The sequence below is a fragment of the Sus scrofa genome, chromosome 18 (genome assembly GCF_000003025.6).
Source record: "Sus scrofa isolate TJ Tabasco breed Duroc chromosome 18, Sscrofa11.1, whole genome shotgun sequence".
Lineage (NCBI taxonomy): Eukaryota > Metazoa > Chordata > Mammalia > Artiodactyla > Suidae > Sus > Sus scrofa.
In genome coordinates, this window is record NC_010460.4 from 8,084,063 (window position 1) to 8,101,380 (window position 17,318).

At 37.2% G+C, this 17,318-nt stretch overlaps 1 protein-coding gene across 1 annotated transcript in view; it reads right to left on the reverse strand.

Moving 5' to 3' along the window:
• Positions 230 to 17,318, reverse strand: part of SSBP1 (single stranded DNA binding protein 1) — an 83,692-nt gene continuing 66,603 nt past the window's right edge. Inside the window, exons 8-11 of the transcript XR_002340235.1 lie at positions 8,338 to 8,479; positions 1,794 to 2,056; positions 871 to 1,007; positions 230 to 504 (exon numbers count right to left, since the gene is read on the reverse strand). The gene's annotated coding sequence lies outside the window, so the exon portion shown is untranslated. The remainder of the gene's footprint in view (positions 505 to 870; positions 1,008 to 1,793; positions 2,057 to 8,337; positions 8,480 to 17,318) is intronic.

A 17,318-nucleotide genomic window follows, 5' to 3' on the forward strand; every position in this document is an offset into this window, starting at 1 on the left:
GGTTAAGGATCTGGCCTTGCCATGAGCTGTGGTGTAGGTTGCAGATGTGGCTCAAATCTGATGTTGCTGTGACTGTGGCGTAGGCCAGCAGCTATAGCTCCGATTGGACCTTTAGCCTGGGAACCTCTATATGCCACGGGTGTGGCCCTAATAAGCAAAAAAAAAAAAAAAAAAAAAAAAAAGAAGAAGAAGAAGAAAAGAAAGAAGAAACTACAGAGCAATGCCAATATCCAGGAGTTGTCAATGATCTCTTTTGAAATTCCACTCTAGCCTAGATCCTGGGAAAACCCAGGACTGAGATACAGAATGTGGTTGCCACAATCAGTAAGGCTGCCAGTGGAGTTCTGTATCAGCTTATTTTGTAGAAATAATGTTCTTGATCCATGGAATGTAGCTGTAGATGTTGGTGAAGACAACAGTGTGATCTGTCAGAATACATCCGGTTCCCCAAGATACAATTCCTTGTAATTCACCATCACATGTGGTTGGTGCAGCTGTGACCACCTGCCAGACAGGGTAGAGGAGGGTCAGAACTTCCCTCCCACCTGGTCATTTTTCAACCCTTGAACATAAACAATAGCCATGTAAAAGGGCTCAGGATGTACGAGTGTGAACCCCTACTTCCCAGTCATCCCTAGACAGAAACTTCAAAACCGTAGCTGGGAGATAGTTTTACATTCCTCAAAAATCTCTTTCTCTCATCTCTAACACAGGGTGGAGGACAGACAGTCATCCATCTCCAGCCCCTTACTCTCTGAGCTCTTAGTCTGACTGCAAAATACAGACCCTTGTGAAGGATGAGAGGGAACAGAGACACAAAGAGAAAGAGCAGAGATTAAGCTTATGGGCAAATGAGATAAGAAAGGTTACCTGGCATTCATCTCTGTATCCTTTAGTATGTCCTATGCAGAACATGTCTTCAAGAAACCTTTTCCCCAGTAATATTTTGCATCTTGAGTCAGTGTTGGTTTGAATCTTAATGCTGTACAGGTTACCGACTGGATTTCCTGAGCACAGGAAATAAAGGATATTTTTATTCCTATATGTATTTTCATAAGGCCTCTTGTCTCCCTCTCCTTCAGGGCTTCTTTTCAGTTAGAATGGACTGCAGAGGAAGAATTGATGGAATATACCAAGGATTAAACACATCCTCATGCTCACGTATCATCTTTGAAAGATGACCGGAATCAAGGACTGGTACCAACCAAGACCTTCCACACATCAAACAAGATCTGAATCCAAGCTCTGCCATCACCAAGGTTTATTACCTTGGACAATTAGGTAATCTGAGTCTTAGTTTCTTCCTTTATAAGGTACAAATCCTAAGAAAACTTACTTATGTGATGTATGATGATGACTGAATAATATTTATAGGATACTTAGTGCCTGGGACACAATTAGTGCTCAACAAATGGTAGCTGTTATCATTATTGTTGCAATTGATAACCAAATCACTGTTAGGTGACAGGTAGGTAAGTAAAGGAAAAATATGATTTTTACCAATTTACCAACTAAGATTCAAAGAAGTTAAAATTTATCAATAACCCTATAATCAATGGCAGAACCAAACCTCAAACGTAAATCCATGAATCCCAGCCCTCTGCAGCAGGTGCCACTGTGATACATACATGTAACACTTTGACTTAGGATTTGATCCTGGAAGCCCCACTAACTCTACAGAGCTGATATATTGTTGCTCTATTTCTAGCTTGACACATGTGCTTAAAAATAAGTTCCAATACCTTCCCCTAATTCCTCAAAGGTTCTGGAACACACTTCTTTTTGATACTTACCAGAAGATTCTTCATCTTTTAACCAGATGTAAATGAAGCAAACTATGCTTTCATCTTTCTTGATATTGACAGTAGGCAACTGAAAAATGCTGTTGGAGAAGAAGGTGAGAGGTGCAGACAACTTAATCAGCATAAGATCATTTTTAGGAGAAGTGACAGTGAAATTTGGGTGAACAATGATCTTCTCATACGGCAAAATCTCCCCAATTAAGTTATGAAAATCGAAATTTCTGGCTCCACCAGTGAAGATGACCTGAAGATCTCTAGAAAATGAAAGAGAGAAAAAAGATTGATACTATCAGATCACAAGGTTAATCGTGTGTGCGTGCGCGCACACACACAAACACACACTTTCCTTCTATAACAACCTATTTAACCTCCTCCTATAACCTATTTAATCTCTCTCCATTTGATCTTTATTCGTAGCTATCACATATGATCAAGTATGCTGTGCACTATACCAGTCAATGGGCTGTCATTCACCTAGACTATAATGTGAACGGTGCCTCCAGCAGTTAAGCAATGCAATAGCTTGGTCTCCAATCTTTGTGTATTTCCAGGGACAAGCTCCAATTCAAGACTGAGACACAATTGAAAGAAGTGTACGAGCAGACAGTCAAGGCTTCTCTGAAACTAGTAGGTTCTGTTAGGAAGTCTCCTTTGGGAGTAAGGCAGGAAATGTGAGATAGCACAAATGAAATAAATAATGGCCTACAGTGCTGAAATATTTTACAGCTAGAGGACTCATCCAAATATACTATGCTCTGCTCGTCTTGATCAAAACTTTCCTGGATTAACAGGGTTTTCTGATGATCCTTTAGGAGAACAACAGTGAAAAATCCTGGAGGTTCTACTGAAATCTAGTTGAGATCCACTCACTAACAGGGCTGAAAACCCTAAATTCCTAACAGGAACCTCTCCTGAGGACCCTGACTCTCCCACTCAGGGATCTCTCCAACCACAACAGTGAAATAAGTACTACCTTGGTAATAAGCACCATTTGTTGTTGTTGTACTCCCAAATGCTAAATTTATTTTGTCTCCTAACAGCAGGACTATCTGCCTCTCAGTCTGTTCCTATCACTTTGTTGGGAGCTCATAAGATAAAGTCTAAAGGACTAGAACAACAACAAAAAAGAAAAAGACAAAGGACTAGAATAGGAATAGGCCTGCTAAGTCCATTTTTGAGCCAACCCCAAGGACTGACAAGTTCAGAAGATCTCATCAGAGCAGCATCTTTTAGACAAACTTTGCTTTGTGTCACTTTTACAAAACATTAAATATTGTAAAGACTTTCCTTAGTCTTTTTTTTTTTTAATCTTCCTAAGAATGGCCATACTTAGTTTCATCTACTTGGAGCAAAGATTTTTCTGTGTTTATAGGTGGCAATGACTTGTCTTTGGCCAAATAGTCCTTACTGGCTGTTGGAGTTCTATTGATCATCTAAGTCAGTTTGGTGCTCTGTACTAAATATGTGCTCCCTTCCTGTTAAAATTCATATGCTGTCTCTCTAATTGGCATGATTCGCCAAGGACAATGTGAAAGTACAATGGCCACTTTGAAGAACTTTTGATAAATGCAAGAATGTTAATTTAGATATACATGGAGGTATATCAGAGGTATCGTGGCTCAGAGGTAATGAACCTGACTAGTATCCATGAGGATGCAGGTTCGATCCCTGGCCTCACTCAGTGGGTTAAGGACTGAGCATTGCCATGAGCTGTGGTATAGGTCACAGACGTGGCCCAGATCCTGTGTTGCTATGGCTGTGGCATAGGCCGGCAGCTGTAGCTCCAATTCCACCCCTAGCCTGGAAACTTCCATATGCCATGGATGTGGCCCTAAAAAGATACACACACAAAAAAAGACATACACTAGAAAAAAAGAGAAGGAACCTTGATGATAAGATTATTTCTCCCGTCTGTCTAAATGAGAGACCATTTAATGACCTCCCCTCCTCCATTTCCATAGCTTGAGAATTAGTAAGTCCTTATGTTTTATACATACAACTTGATGAAGTTGTTAGGTCCACTACGTATTCTTTAAATCAGCTGTAGTAACTCTCTTGTGTGTCTCTGTCTATCATATTAGCTTTTTTCTAAGATCACTCTCCTTTCACTCCGGCAGAAGGAAAGTCATTTGTGTTTACAGTGTTAATTTAATATCTAAAATTGGTCCCATCTTATATTTTCTTTTTTCCTTCCTCTATGTCTCTTTTACCCTTCTCCTCTGAAATGGTGGAGCTTACCATAAAAATATTTATAAGTAAATACAGAAATTTACTTATGTGGAAAAGAATTCATGATAAATAGATGATTCTTGGGCAAATTATGGTGAATGAATTTCAGATTAAAACAACTCTGTGGCATGTAAAACTAAACTATGGTGGAAAAATAACAGAAAGTTGCTCATGAGGAATATGGGTGAAAAGTAACTGAGAAAGGGCATAAGGAGAACATCAGGCTATTGCTTAACTTTAGAATTTACTATATTAAATATCCATATTAAAATTTATAAAGTAATAGCTAAAAGAATAGGAAAAAGAAAAAAAGAAGGAGAAATTAAATTGAAAAGTTAGGTAGGAATTCCCCTGTGACTCAGTAGGTTAAGGATCCAGCAATGACACTGCTGTGGCTCAGATTGCTGCTGTGGTGCAGTTTTGATCCCTGACCTGGAACTTCTGCATGCCATGGGTGCAGGCCAAAAAAAAAAAAAAAAAAAAAAAAGTTATCTAAAATACTAATCTAATAAAAGAGCAAAAACATTTTTTATTTTTTAGACATTAAAAAAGAGTACAAATTCAAAATAGGCAGAAACAAACACAAATATAGCAACGATCAAAACAAATATAAATGGCCTAAACTCACCACTTAAAAGACAGAAATTATAATTTTGTATTTTTAAGTCCTGCTATATATAAATTAAGAGACATGCTTAAATCAGATACAGAAAGGTGGAAAATAAAGGGTATAAAAACGAAATACCAGGACATGGAGTTACTGTCATGGCTCAGCAGTAACAAACCCGACTAGTATCCATGAGGATATGGGTTCCATCACTGGTCTCACTCATTGGGTTAAGGATCTGGTGTTTCCATGAGCTGTGGTGTAGGTCACAGATGTGGCTTGGATCCTATGCTGCTGTGGTTATGGTGTAGGCTGCAGGTACAGCTCTGAATCAACCCCTAGCCTGGGAACTTACATATGCTGCAAAGTGATTCAGCTGTATATTCTTCTATATATATATTACATATATACACATATTTTATACACACACACATATATATTCTTTTTCAGATTCTTTTCCATTATAGGTTATTTCAAGCTATTGAATATAGTTCCCTGTGCTATACAGGAGGATCTTGTTGTTTATCTATTTTATATATAGTAGTGGGTATCTGTGAATCCCAAACTCTTAATTTATCCCTCCTTATCTCTTTCCCCTTTGGTAATCATAAGTTCATTTTCTATGTCATTAAGTCTATTTCTGTTTCAGAAATAAGTTCATTTTTTTCATATAAGTGATATCATATGATATTTGTCTTTCTCTGCCTGACTTACTTCACCTAGTGTGATAACCTCTAGGTCTATCCATGTTCCTGCAAATGACATTAGTTCATTCTTTTTCATGGCTGAGTGATATTTCATTGTACACATACACCACATCTTCTTTATCCATTCATCTATTGAGGGGCATTTGGGTTACTTCCATATCTTGGCTAGTGCTTCTATAAACATGAAGGTGCACGTATCTATTTGAATTAGCATTTTCATTTTTTTCTGGATATGTATCTAGTAGTAGAATTGCTGGATCATACGATAGTTTTATTTTTAGTTTTTTGAGAAGCCTCCATAATGGTTTTCACACTGGATGCACCAATGTACATTCCCAGAGTATAAGAATTCCCTTTTCTCCACATCCTCTCCAACATTTGTTATTTGTCAACTTTTTGATGATACCCTTCAGACAGGTGTGAGGTGATATCTCATTGTAGTTCTGATTTGCATTTCTCTAATAATTAGCATGTGCCTATTATCCATCTGTATATCTTCTTTGGAAAAAAAGTCTATTCAGGTCTTCTGCCCATTTCTCTCTTTTTAGGGCTGCACCTGCAACATATGGAAGTTCCTGGGCTAGGGGTCAAATCAGAGCTGCAGCTGCTGGCCTACACCACAGCCACAGCAACATGGGATCCGAGCTGTGTCTGGGATATATACCATAGCTCACAGTAACGTGGGATCCTTAACCCACTGAGTAGGCCAGGGATTGAACCCACATCTTCATGGATACTAGCTGGGTTCTTAACCCTCTGAGCCATGACAGGAACATCCTTCTGCCCATTTTTTGATTGAGTTGTTTGGTACTGAGTTCAATAAGCTGTCTATTGGAGTTCCTGTTGTGGCGCAGCAGAAATGAATCTGACTAGGGACCATGAAGTTGCAGGTTTGATCCCTGGCCTCACTCAGTGGGTTAAGGATTTGGCGTTGCTGTGAGCTGTGGTGTAGGTGGCAGACATGGCTCGGATCTGGTGTTGCTATGGCTCTGGCGTAGGCCAGCAGCTACAGCTCTGTTTCAACCCCTAGTCTGGGAACCTCCACATGCCATGGGCACAGCCCTAAAAAGACAAAAAAAAAAGCTGTCTACAATCATGTGGAAATTTTAAAAATTATTTAGAATTTAAGCAACAAAGATAATGACCCAGATCAAAGATGGTAGATAGAAAACCCATAACAACATATACATGAATTACTAGAAACAGAAGAGAATATAGCAAAGGAACAAGCTATCAGATCAATTTATGAATACCAATTACATTTCAATCATCAGTAATAAACAGAAAATATAATTTTATGCAAGTACTTCAATGAAAATACGATAGAAAAATACAAAGCACTTTAGGAATACATTTAATTAGATATGTGCAAGACATACATACAGATAATATAAAACTCTTGAAATGCATCAAAAGGGAATAAATAAGTAGAAAGCCATCTCAGATCCATGGCTAGGCAAAATTAATAACAGAAAAAAATCAATACTTTCCAACTGATATAAAAAGTCAAAGCAATTCCAAAAAAATCCCAACAGAATTTTTCATAGATCTTGACAAGTTGATTTTTAAATAAAATTCTTGCAAACGAATTCCTAAGCATACCTGACGAAGAATAAGATGGCTCGCCTACCATATCAAACATCACAAATTATGATAAAGTCCTATTATTAAGGCACTGTGGTCTATGATAAATGAACCAATGAAACAGCAGGGAGAGCCCCGACAGTTCCATGTACAAACAGAACATTGACAGATGACAGAGCAGGTGTTGCAGATCACTGGGGATAGGAGAGACCACTGACAAATGATATTTGGATATTTAGCTTACTATGCTAAAAAGGTGAAATTGGATTCCTACTTCGCATCATTCATAAAAATCAATTCCAAATTATACGAAATTTTAAATATGAACATCAAAGCTTTAAAATATATATATATAAGTAAATGTAAAGGAATATCTCTCTGCTTTTGAGGTCATAAATGATATTTTCAACTAGGCACAATGCTCACTAACCACAAATAAAGACTAACTCAAGTTTTAAACTGAATTAGTTTGAAGAGCTCTTGTTCATCAAAAACCACCATAAAGAGAAGATCAAGCTGATCAAGCCACAGAGTGGAAGAAGATATAGTCAACATATAGAACTGACAAACGAGTACTATCTGCAGCATTTACAGAAGTCCTATGAAGAAATATTTTACAAATTGAATACACAAAATGTTCAAAAGACATGAGTATTTCCGAAAAGAAACGTTACTGTCAGAAAGAGGAGGAAGAGGACGAATGGGTGGAGAGGGGAATATGTTAATGATTGCTACTATTAAAGGCATAAAATTAAGACCATAATAAGATATTTCACACTTAATCAGTAAAAAAAATTAAAATCTCTGGAGGAAGTGCAAAAAATGAACATATGCATGCACTAGGATGCAGCAAGTCCACCCCTAATTATATACCATGAGGTATATTTATAGCTATAAACCAGTATGAACATATACCAACACACACACACACACACACACATATATACAGAATATTTACCACAGATATATATATATATATATATATATATATATATTCACACACAAAAGAATACTTTCTAAGGTACACAGTACATTTACAATAATGCTGTTCAAAATAGCCAAAAACTAGAAATAATTCAAATGCATGTCAAGAAAAGAAAGAGCCAAATTGTGTGACATTCACTTTGAAACATTATACAGTCACAAACAATAAAAGTCACATTTAACAATTTTAGATGAATCTTAAAAAAACATTAAGAACAATTTGATGGTTTATCTTTAATCATATACTTTTCCTTTTTTTGTACATGTTAAACATAAGGCTGTGTAGTTACGTGTTGAGTAGATAAGCTCCCTTTCACCATCACATCATCAGTACTTCCTGACCAACACTGGTATTTTAGAATTTCCAGAGCGTTGACTCCCAGCCCTGAAGTCTTAACAGAGTGGATCATTCCCTATCACTTACGGTAAGAAGCAGTGTGCTGCTGTTATCACCCACTGAGGAGCAATCAGGGTCCCCGTACAGGGCTGGTAACTGGATTTCAGGTACAACACATAGTTAAAAAGATGTGGGTCTTCGTTGTATTCAGTAACAGATACAATAACACCTAGAACACACAGAGAGGATAATCAAGAGATTAAAAGGAACTGTGGGTGGTTATGGAGATTTCAAGACACTAGTGTCAGATAATATCAATATTTACCACATTAATCACTTAGCCTAACCTATGCTACTAAAGTCCCATACTGCACAAAAGCGATACTGAACACTTTAGGTACTTCGAGTTTTTAAAAATTTTCACAGGGGAAAAAATTGGGGGTGAATAAATTTTAGATTATTTTACCAAATAAGAACCTAACATTAGGAAACTTAAAGCCATACAACTAATGAATGATGGCTGGTGCAAGGATTCCAAATCCCACGTATGTACTTCTCCCCTACATGACCTCCCCACTTCTCCTCACCCTGTCTGCAGCTTTCCAGAAGGGCTTAGCTCCTTTCCCATCTCCCAAATGCTTAAGGCTTCTCGGTTCTATCAGTAGTCACAGCAGTGCAGCCTTTCCTATAGGTTCCTGAATTTTCCCACTAGTGTGACTCCAACAGCCACAAGTTCCTTAATTAAAAAAATTAAACTTCAGGGTTCCCGTCACAGCTCAGCAGTAACTAATGTGACTAGTATCCATAAGGACGTGGGTCTGACCCCTGGCCTTGCTCAGTGGGTTAAGGATCTGGCATTGCCTTGAGTTGTGGTGAAGGTCGCAGATGTGGCTTGGACCTGGCACTGCTGTGGCTGTGGCATTGGCTGACAGCTGCAGCTCCAATTCAACCCCTAGCCTGAGAACTTCCATATGCCACATGAGCAGCCTTAAAAAGAAAAAAAAAAAAAACTTTAATTCTGGTATGAAAATACCAGAGATACTTGGTAACAATGGGCATGTAAATATAATAGTACAGAACTTATTCTCTGGAAATAGGTACCTAGATTCAAATGCCAGCTCTGTCCTTATTAGTTGTATGAACTTGAACAAATTATGTAAATCTCTATATGTTGATCTCCTTATTTTCACATTGAGATCATAAATGAACTTCTCTCCTAAGGCTACTGTGAAGATTAAATGTATTAATATATGTAAATAGCCTGGAAGAATGCTTGGCATATAATAAATAAATAAATGTTATTTTTTTTTACTATGCCTGTAGCATGTAGAAGTTCCTGGGCTAGAGACTGAACCCATGTCACAGTAGCAACCTGAATCACTGCAGTGACAACACCAGATCCTTAACCCACTGTGCCACTGGGGAACTCCCAATAAATGTTATTTCTTACTAATGCAGTTTCAAGAACATTTTTATGCTGAGAAAATGCAAAATAATGCTCAGAAAAAGACATAAAGTATCTCTGTGAGCCCCCCAAAAACTAAATATCAAGTTTTGACTACATCTCTTCTTTGCATTATTGCTGTTTCCTTACCAGTGACAGCTCTAGCCCTAATATAATCCTCCTACTTGATAAAGAAAACTTTTGAGGTACCCAATTATCAGTGTGCTCCTTCTTTATGACTGTACCTAATTCTGAACTGACCCCATTTCTCTGACTCCATCTTCAGAATTACCTAAAATAAGCCCAAACCCTATAAGACACCCCTTTCAGCTCCCTCTCACTGGGGCACTTCTGAGGCTCTCTGAAGTGTGTTCTCCTTGCTGTATAAAGCATAACAAACCTCACTTTAAAAAAACATTACTGGCGTGTTCTTGGTGGTTTTTGGTTAGTGAGTTCAGCAAGTTAGATCAAATCCTGCTTTGTCCAACTTAGGAAAGGAGGCAGGAAGATGTAAAACTTATTAATTAAAAAAAATCTATGTTCCAATTTGGTCTCTTGCTATGTCAATTTCTATTTCTGGATCTATGGATTTTTCATATACACACATTAAATAGTGAGGGAACAATGGCTTGTATGAATTTAACGCATTGTCTAGCACATAGTAAAACTCAATACATATGTATTATACAAATGAATTAATGAGAGATTAGAGTAGAATGCACTTTGTGTGCAGGGGTCCACTGGAAGTCTCTGCAATTAATGCAAGAGACCAAAGGTTTTATAGATCCAAAGGTGAAGCAAGCATCATCAGAAGACTAAGAGTTAATATTACAGATACATGTTTGTGTACTTTTTTCTAAATCTATATATGCATGCACACATTTATTTTTTTTAATTTACTGGTACATACTTATATGTACCAGGCAATATATTAGATATTAAATAGAAAGGGGTATCTAAGACAAAAGCAAACTTTGTCTTCAAGAAATGAGGGAGGGAGGCAATAAACAAGTACATGAATGGATAGTCACAAACTATGATGAGACAATAACAGTGTTTTATGAGAAAGAATAATTAAGGGCAGAAAATGAAAGGTCTAATGCAGTTTGGTTCACAAAGAAATACCTGCTGCGAAAGTGACAGTTAATCTGAGACATGAAAGACGAGAAAACACAGTCATGGGAAGATTAGGGCAGTTTCCCAGGAGAGGAACTGCATGTGCAAAGCTCAAAATTAGGGAAGAACTAGGAGTGCTGAGGAATCTGAAAAGAGCTAGTGAGACTGAAGCCTAAGATGTGCCTGGAGAGGAGGAAGACACCATCAAGCAGAACTTCAAAAAACCATAGGCAGGAATTTGTATTTTATTCTAAGTGTAATAAAAATCTGCTGAATTTGAAATATGGGAGTGGTATTATCCAATTATATTTTTTAAGCACCACTTGTTTCTGATTAGACATAGAGGAGAAAAAGGCAAGAGTGGAAACAGGCTTACTGAAGTAGACCTAACAAAAAGTGCTACTGCTTGTGCTAATGTGGCAGTAATGAAGATGGAGAAAGTCAGGAGTTCCCAGTGTGGAGCAGTGGGTTAAGAAACTGACTACAGTGGCTTGGGTTGCTGCAGGGATGCAGGTTAGATCCCCAGCCTAGTGCAGTGGATTAAAGGATCCGGCACTGACACAGCTGTGGTGCAGGTTGCACTGCAGCTCAGATTCAACCCCAGGCCTGGGAACTTACATATGCCATGGGTGTGGCCATTAAAAAAAAAGACAGGTAACAAAGATCTAATGTATAGCACAGGGAAATCTCTTCAATATTGTGTAATAACCCATATGGGAAAAGAATCTGAAAAGGAATGGATGTATGTATATGACTAACTTATCTACTTTGCTGTACACCTGAAACCAGCACAAATTTGTAAGTCCACTATACTCCAATAAATTTTTTAAAAGAAAAGAAAAAATTACAAAGCTTACCAAAAGAAAAAAAAACCACAATTTAAAGAAACATAAAAAGTATGAGAAAGAGATATGACAGGAATATTGGAATTATTAGACCAGGAATTTGAAACAGCTATGATTAATAAACTAAGGGCTCTAATGGATTAAACTAGGCAGCATACAATCACAGAAGGGGAAATATAAGCAGAGAACTGGAACTCTCAAGAAAGAACCAAAAAGAAAACGAAAAGACAACTTACAGAATGGGAGAAAATAGTTTCAAATGATGCAACTGACAAGGGCTTAATCTCTAGAATATATAAGCAATTTATACAACTCAACAGCAAAAAAACCAATCAATCAATGGAAAAATGGGCAAAAGACCTGAATAGACATTTCTCCAAAGAAGATATACAGATGGCCAACAAACACATGAAAAAATGCTCAACATCGCTGATTATAAGAGAAATGCAAATCAAAACTACCATGAGATACCACCTCACACCAGTCAGAATGGCCATCATTAATAAATCCACAAATAACAAGTGCTGGAGGGGTTGTGGAGAAAAGGGAACCCTCCTGCACTGCTGGTGGGAATGTAAACTGGTACAGCCACTATGGAGAACAGTTTGGAGATACCTTAGAAATCTATCCATAGAACTTCCATATGACCCCGCAATCCCACTCTTGGGCATCTATCCGGACAAAACTCTACTTAAAAGAGACACGTGCACCCGCATGTTCATTGCAGCACTATTCACAATAGCCAGGACATGGAAACAACCCAAATGTCCATCGACAGATGATTGGATTCGGAAGAGGTGGTATATATACACAATGGAATACTACTCAGCCATAAAAAAGGATGACATAATGCCATTTGCAGCAACATGGATGGAACTAGAGAATCTCATCCTGAGTGAAATGAGCCAGAAAGACAAAGACAAATACCATATGATATCACTTATAACTGGAATCTAATATCCAGCACAAATAAACATCTCCTCAGAAAAGAAAATCATGGACTTGGAGAAGAGACTTGTGGTTGCCTGATGGGAGGGGGAGGGAGTGGGAGGGATCGGGAGCTTGGGCTTATCAGACACAACTTAGAATAGATTTACAAGGAGATCCTACTGAATAGCATTGAGAACTATGTCTAGATACTCATGTTGCAACAGAAGAAAGGGTGGGGGAAAAACTGTAATTGCAATGTATACATGTAAGGATAACCTGACCCCCTTGCTGTACAGTGGGAAAATAAAAAAAAGAAAAGAAATGTTAATAATAAAAACAAAAGTAATATACCTTTGGTAGGTTTATTAGTACACTGGATATGGCTGAGGAAAGAAAGGGCACCTACATATGTATCAACAGGAAATTCCAAAGCTGACGAAAAGGGAACAAACACTGAAAAAGATGGAACAGAATATTCAAAAACTGTGAAACAACTATAAAATGTAACATGCATAATGAGAGTACCAGAAAGAAAAGAACAAAAGAATATTTGAAATAATAATGACTGAGAACTTTCTCCAGATTAATGACAGACATCAAACTGCAGATCCAGAAAGCTCAGAGAACACTAAGCAGGATAAATAAAACAAAACAAAATTAGGCATAGGCATATCATTTTCAAACTACAGAAAATCAAAGATAATGAAACAATCCTCAAAGAAGCCAGAGGGAAAAAGGCACCTTACCTAGAAAGGAAGAAAAGAATCACATCAACTTCTTCTCAAAAGACATGCAAACAAGAAGTAGAGAACAAAATATTTAAAGTATTGAGAGAAAAGAAACACCAACCTAGAATTCTGCACTCTGTGAAATTATCTCCCAAAAGTGAAGAAGAAATACTTTGTCCACCAACAAATATTGAGGGACTTTGTTCCCAGAGACATACCTTGCAAGAAGTGTTAAAAAGATCTTAAGAGAAGGAAAATAATACAAGCCACAAACTCAGATCTACATAAAGAAAGAAAGAGTGTTGAAGAAGAAATAAGAAAAGGTAAAACACATTTTTCTTATTTTAATATCAGTTAATATCTATTATATCATATATAGATAAAAGCTTGTTTAAAATAATAATAGTAACTGTATTCAAGTATGTATGCTTACATATATACATATATGTAGAATAACAGTAATGATAGAAGGGATATGAGGGAGGAACCAGAATTATTTTGCTATTATAAGGTACTCACACTACCTGTGAACTGGCATAGCGTCATCTGAAAGTGGACTAGGATTAGCTATAAATGTATATTTCAAACTCTAGGGCAATCATATAAAAAGGTTAAAGGGGAGTTCCCTTGTGGCTCAGTGGGTTAAGGATGCTGTGGTTCTGGTTACCACTGTGGTTCAATCCCTGACCTAGGAATTTCTGCATGCTGTGGGCATAGCCAAAAACTATTTTTAAAAATTAAAAGGTTAAAGAGGAGAAGTATAACTGAGGAAGGAGAGAAATTAGAAACATAAAATACTCAGTTAAAATCACACAAAGCAGAAAGAGTGGAAGACAAAAACAGAAACATATGACAAGGCCAAGAAACAGAAAACAGTAACGAATGTGGTAGATATTAATCCAACTAGGTTAATTATCACTTCAAACGTCAGTGGCCTAAATGCACCAATTAAAAGACAGAGATTGTCAGAGTGGGTTAAAATATAAACCTTAACTATACATTGTCTACAAGAAATGCACTTTAAATATAAAAATGCATATCAATTAAAATTAAATGGATGGAGAAAGATAATACTAACACTAATCAAAAGAAAGTAGGTGTAGCTATACAGAATTGAGACAGAGCAGAATTCAAATCAAGTAAAATTTTCAAAGATAAAGAGGGGCATTACACTATTATAAAGGTGTCAATTATCCAAGAAGACATAACACTTAATATACACGTGCCTAATGAGAAAGCAGCAAATTATGTGAGGTAAAAACTCATGAAACTAAAAGGAGAAATAGCTGAATCCACTATCACAGCTGGAGCCTTCTATCTGAAATGGATGACTCCTGAGGGCAGAAAATCAGCCAGATCTTCATTTAACTCAACAGCACCTCCAATCAAATGAATAAGATAATAAAAAATTATAGACTACTTTATGCAAAAAACAGTAGAATATACTTTTTTTTCAAGCTTACATGAAAAATTCACCTAGACCACAATACACCTTAACAAATTCTCTCAGACCACAATGTAATTATATTAGAAATCAATAACAGAGAAAAAAAATCCCAAAATATATGGAGATTAAACAACATACTTCCAAACAACACACAGGTCAAAGATATCACAAAAGAAATTTTAAATTAGTTTTAAATGAAAAATAAAATTTATCAAAGTTTGTAGATGTAAAGGAAGATACATGGATGGCCAACAGGCACATGAAAAAATGTTCAACATCACTAATTATTAGAGAAATGCAAATCAAAACTACAACAAGGTACTACCTCACACCAGTCAGGATGGCCATCATTAGTAAGTCTACAAACAACAAATGCTGGACAGGGTGTGGAGAAAAGAGATCCCTCCTACACTGTTGGTGGGAATGTAAACTGGTACACCCACTATGGAAAACAGTATGGAGGTTCCTCAGAAAACTAAATATAGAACTACCATATGATTGAGCAATCCCACTCCTGGGCATATATCCAAACAAAACATTCATTCAAAAATACACATGCACCAGTTTGTTCATAGCAGCACTATTCACAACAGCCAAGACATGGAATTAAACTAAATATCCATCAAGAGATGAATGGATTAAGATGTGTACAGGAGCTCCTATTATGGCTCCATTGGTTAAGAACCCAACATAGTTTCCGCAAGGATGTGGGTTTGATACCCGGCCTTGCTCAGTGGGTTAAGGATCTGGCTTTGCTGCAAGCTGTGGTGCAGGCCCCAGCTGTAGCTCTGATTCAACCCCTAGCCAGGGAAATTGCAGGTGGGGCCACTGGAAAAAAAAAAAGATGTGGTACCTATATACAATGGAATACTACTCAGCCATAAAAAAAGAATGAAATAATTCCATCTGCAGCAACATGGATGCAACTAGAGATTCTCATACTAAGTGAAGTAAGACAGATACCATACGATATCGTTTACACATAGAATCTAAAATAAGGTGCAAATGAACTTATCTACAAAACAGAAACAGACTCACAGAGAGAACCGATTTGTGGTTGCCAAGGGGGAGGGAGGGAAGGAGTGAGATGGGATTTAGGGGTTAGTAAATGAATGCAAACTACTATATTTAGAATGGATAAGCAATAAAGTCCCTACTGAATAGCACAGGGAACTACATCCAATCTGTTGTGACAGACCATGATGGAAGATAAGAAAAGGAATACATATATACATATATGTAAATATATGCATATACACATATATATGTGATTGGGTCATATGTATACATATATATATACACACATATATACAAATATATGTATATATATATGTGTGTGTGTATATATATATATATATATGACTGGGTCACTGCTGTACAGCAAAAATTGGCACAACATTGCAAATCAACTATACTTAATAAAAAATTTGTGGGTGTAGCAAAAACAGTGCTTAGAGGGAAATGTTTAGCACTGGACATATATATTAGAAAAGAAAAAAAGGAGATCCCGTCGTGGCACAGTGGTTAACGAATCCGACTAGGAACCATGAGGTTGCGGGTTTGGTCCCTGCCCTTGCTCAGTGGGTTAACGATCCGGCGTTGCCGTGAGCTGTGGTGTAGGTTGCAGACGCGGCTCGGATCCTGCGTTGCTGTGGCTCTGGCGTAGGCCAGTGGCTACAGCTCCGATTCAACCCCTAGCCTGGGAACCTCCATATGCCGCAGGAGTGGCCCAAGAAATAGCAACAACAACAACAACAACAACAAAAAAAAAAAAAAGACAAAAAGACAAAAAAAAAAAAAAAAAAGAAAAAAGAAAAAAAGGTCTAAAGTCAACAATATGTTTCCACCTCGGAAAACTAGAAAAAGTGTCACAAATTATGTCCAAAGTAAGTAGAAGAAAAGATATTATGTTATAATAATTATAGCAGAAACCAAAGAAAATAAAAATAGGAAATAGAGAAAATCAACAAAACTAAAAACTTTTTCTTTGAAAAAATTGGTAAAATCATTACATCTTAGATAGTATAACCAAGAAAAAAAAAGAGAAGACAAATTATTAATATCAGAAGTGAAAATGGTGATATAACTACAGATCCCATGGATAGCAAAAGGACAATAAAGGAATACTATAAACAATTCTATGCTGGTGGACATGAAAACATAGGTGAATTCTGTGAACAACATAATTTACCAAAACTCAAACAAAAAGAAGTAGACACTCTAAATATGCCCATATCTGTTAAAAACATTGATTCAACAATAACCTTCCAGAACAGAAGGCACTGGGCCCAAATGAGTTAGTTCACTGATGAATTCTACAAACCATTGAAGTAATAAATTGTACCAATTCTCTGCAATCTCTTTCAGAAGATAAAAGCAGATGGAGGAGTTCCCGTCGTGGCGCAGTGGTTAACGAATCCGACTAGGAACCATGAGGTCGCGGGTTCGGTCCCTGCCCTTGCTCAGTGGGTTAACGATCCGGCGTTGCCGTGAGCTGTGGTGTAGGTTGCAGACGCGGCTCGGATCCTGCGTTGCTGTGGCTCTGGCGTAGGCCAGTG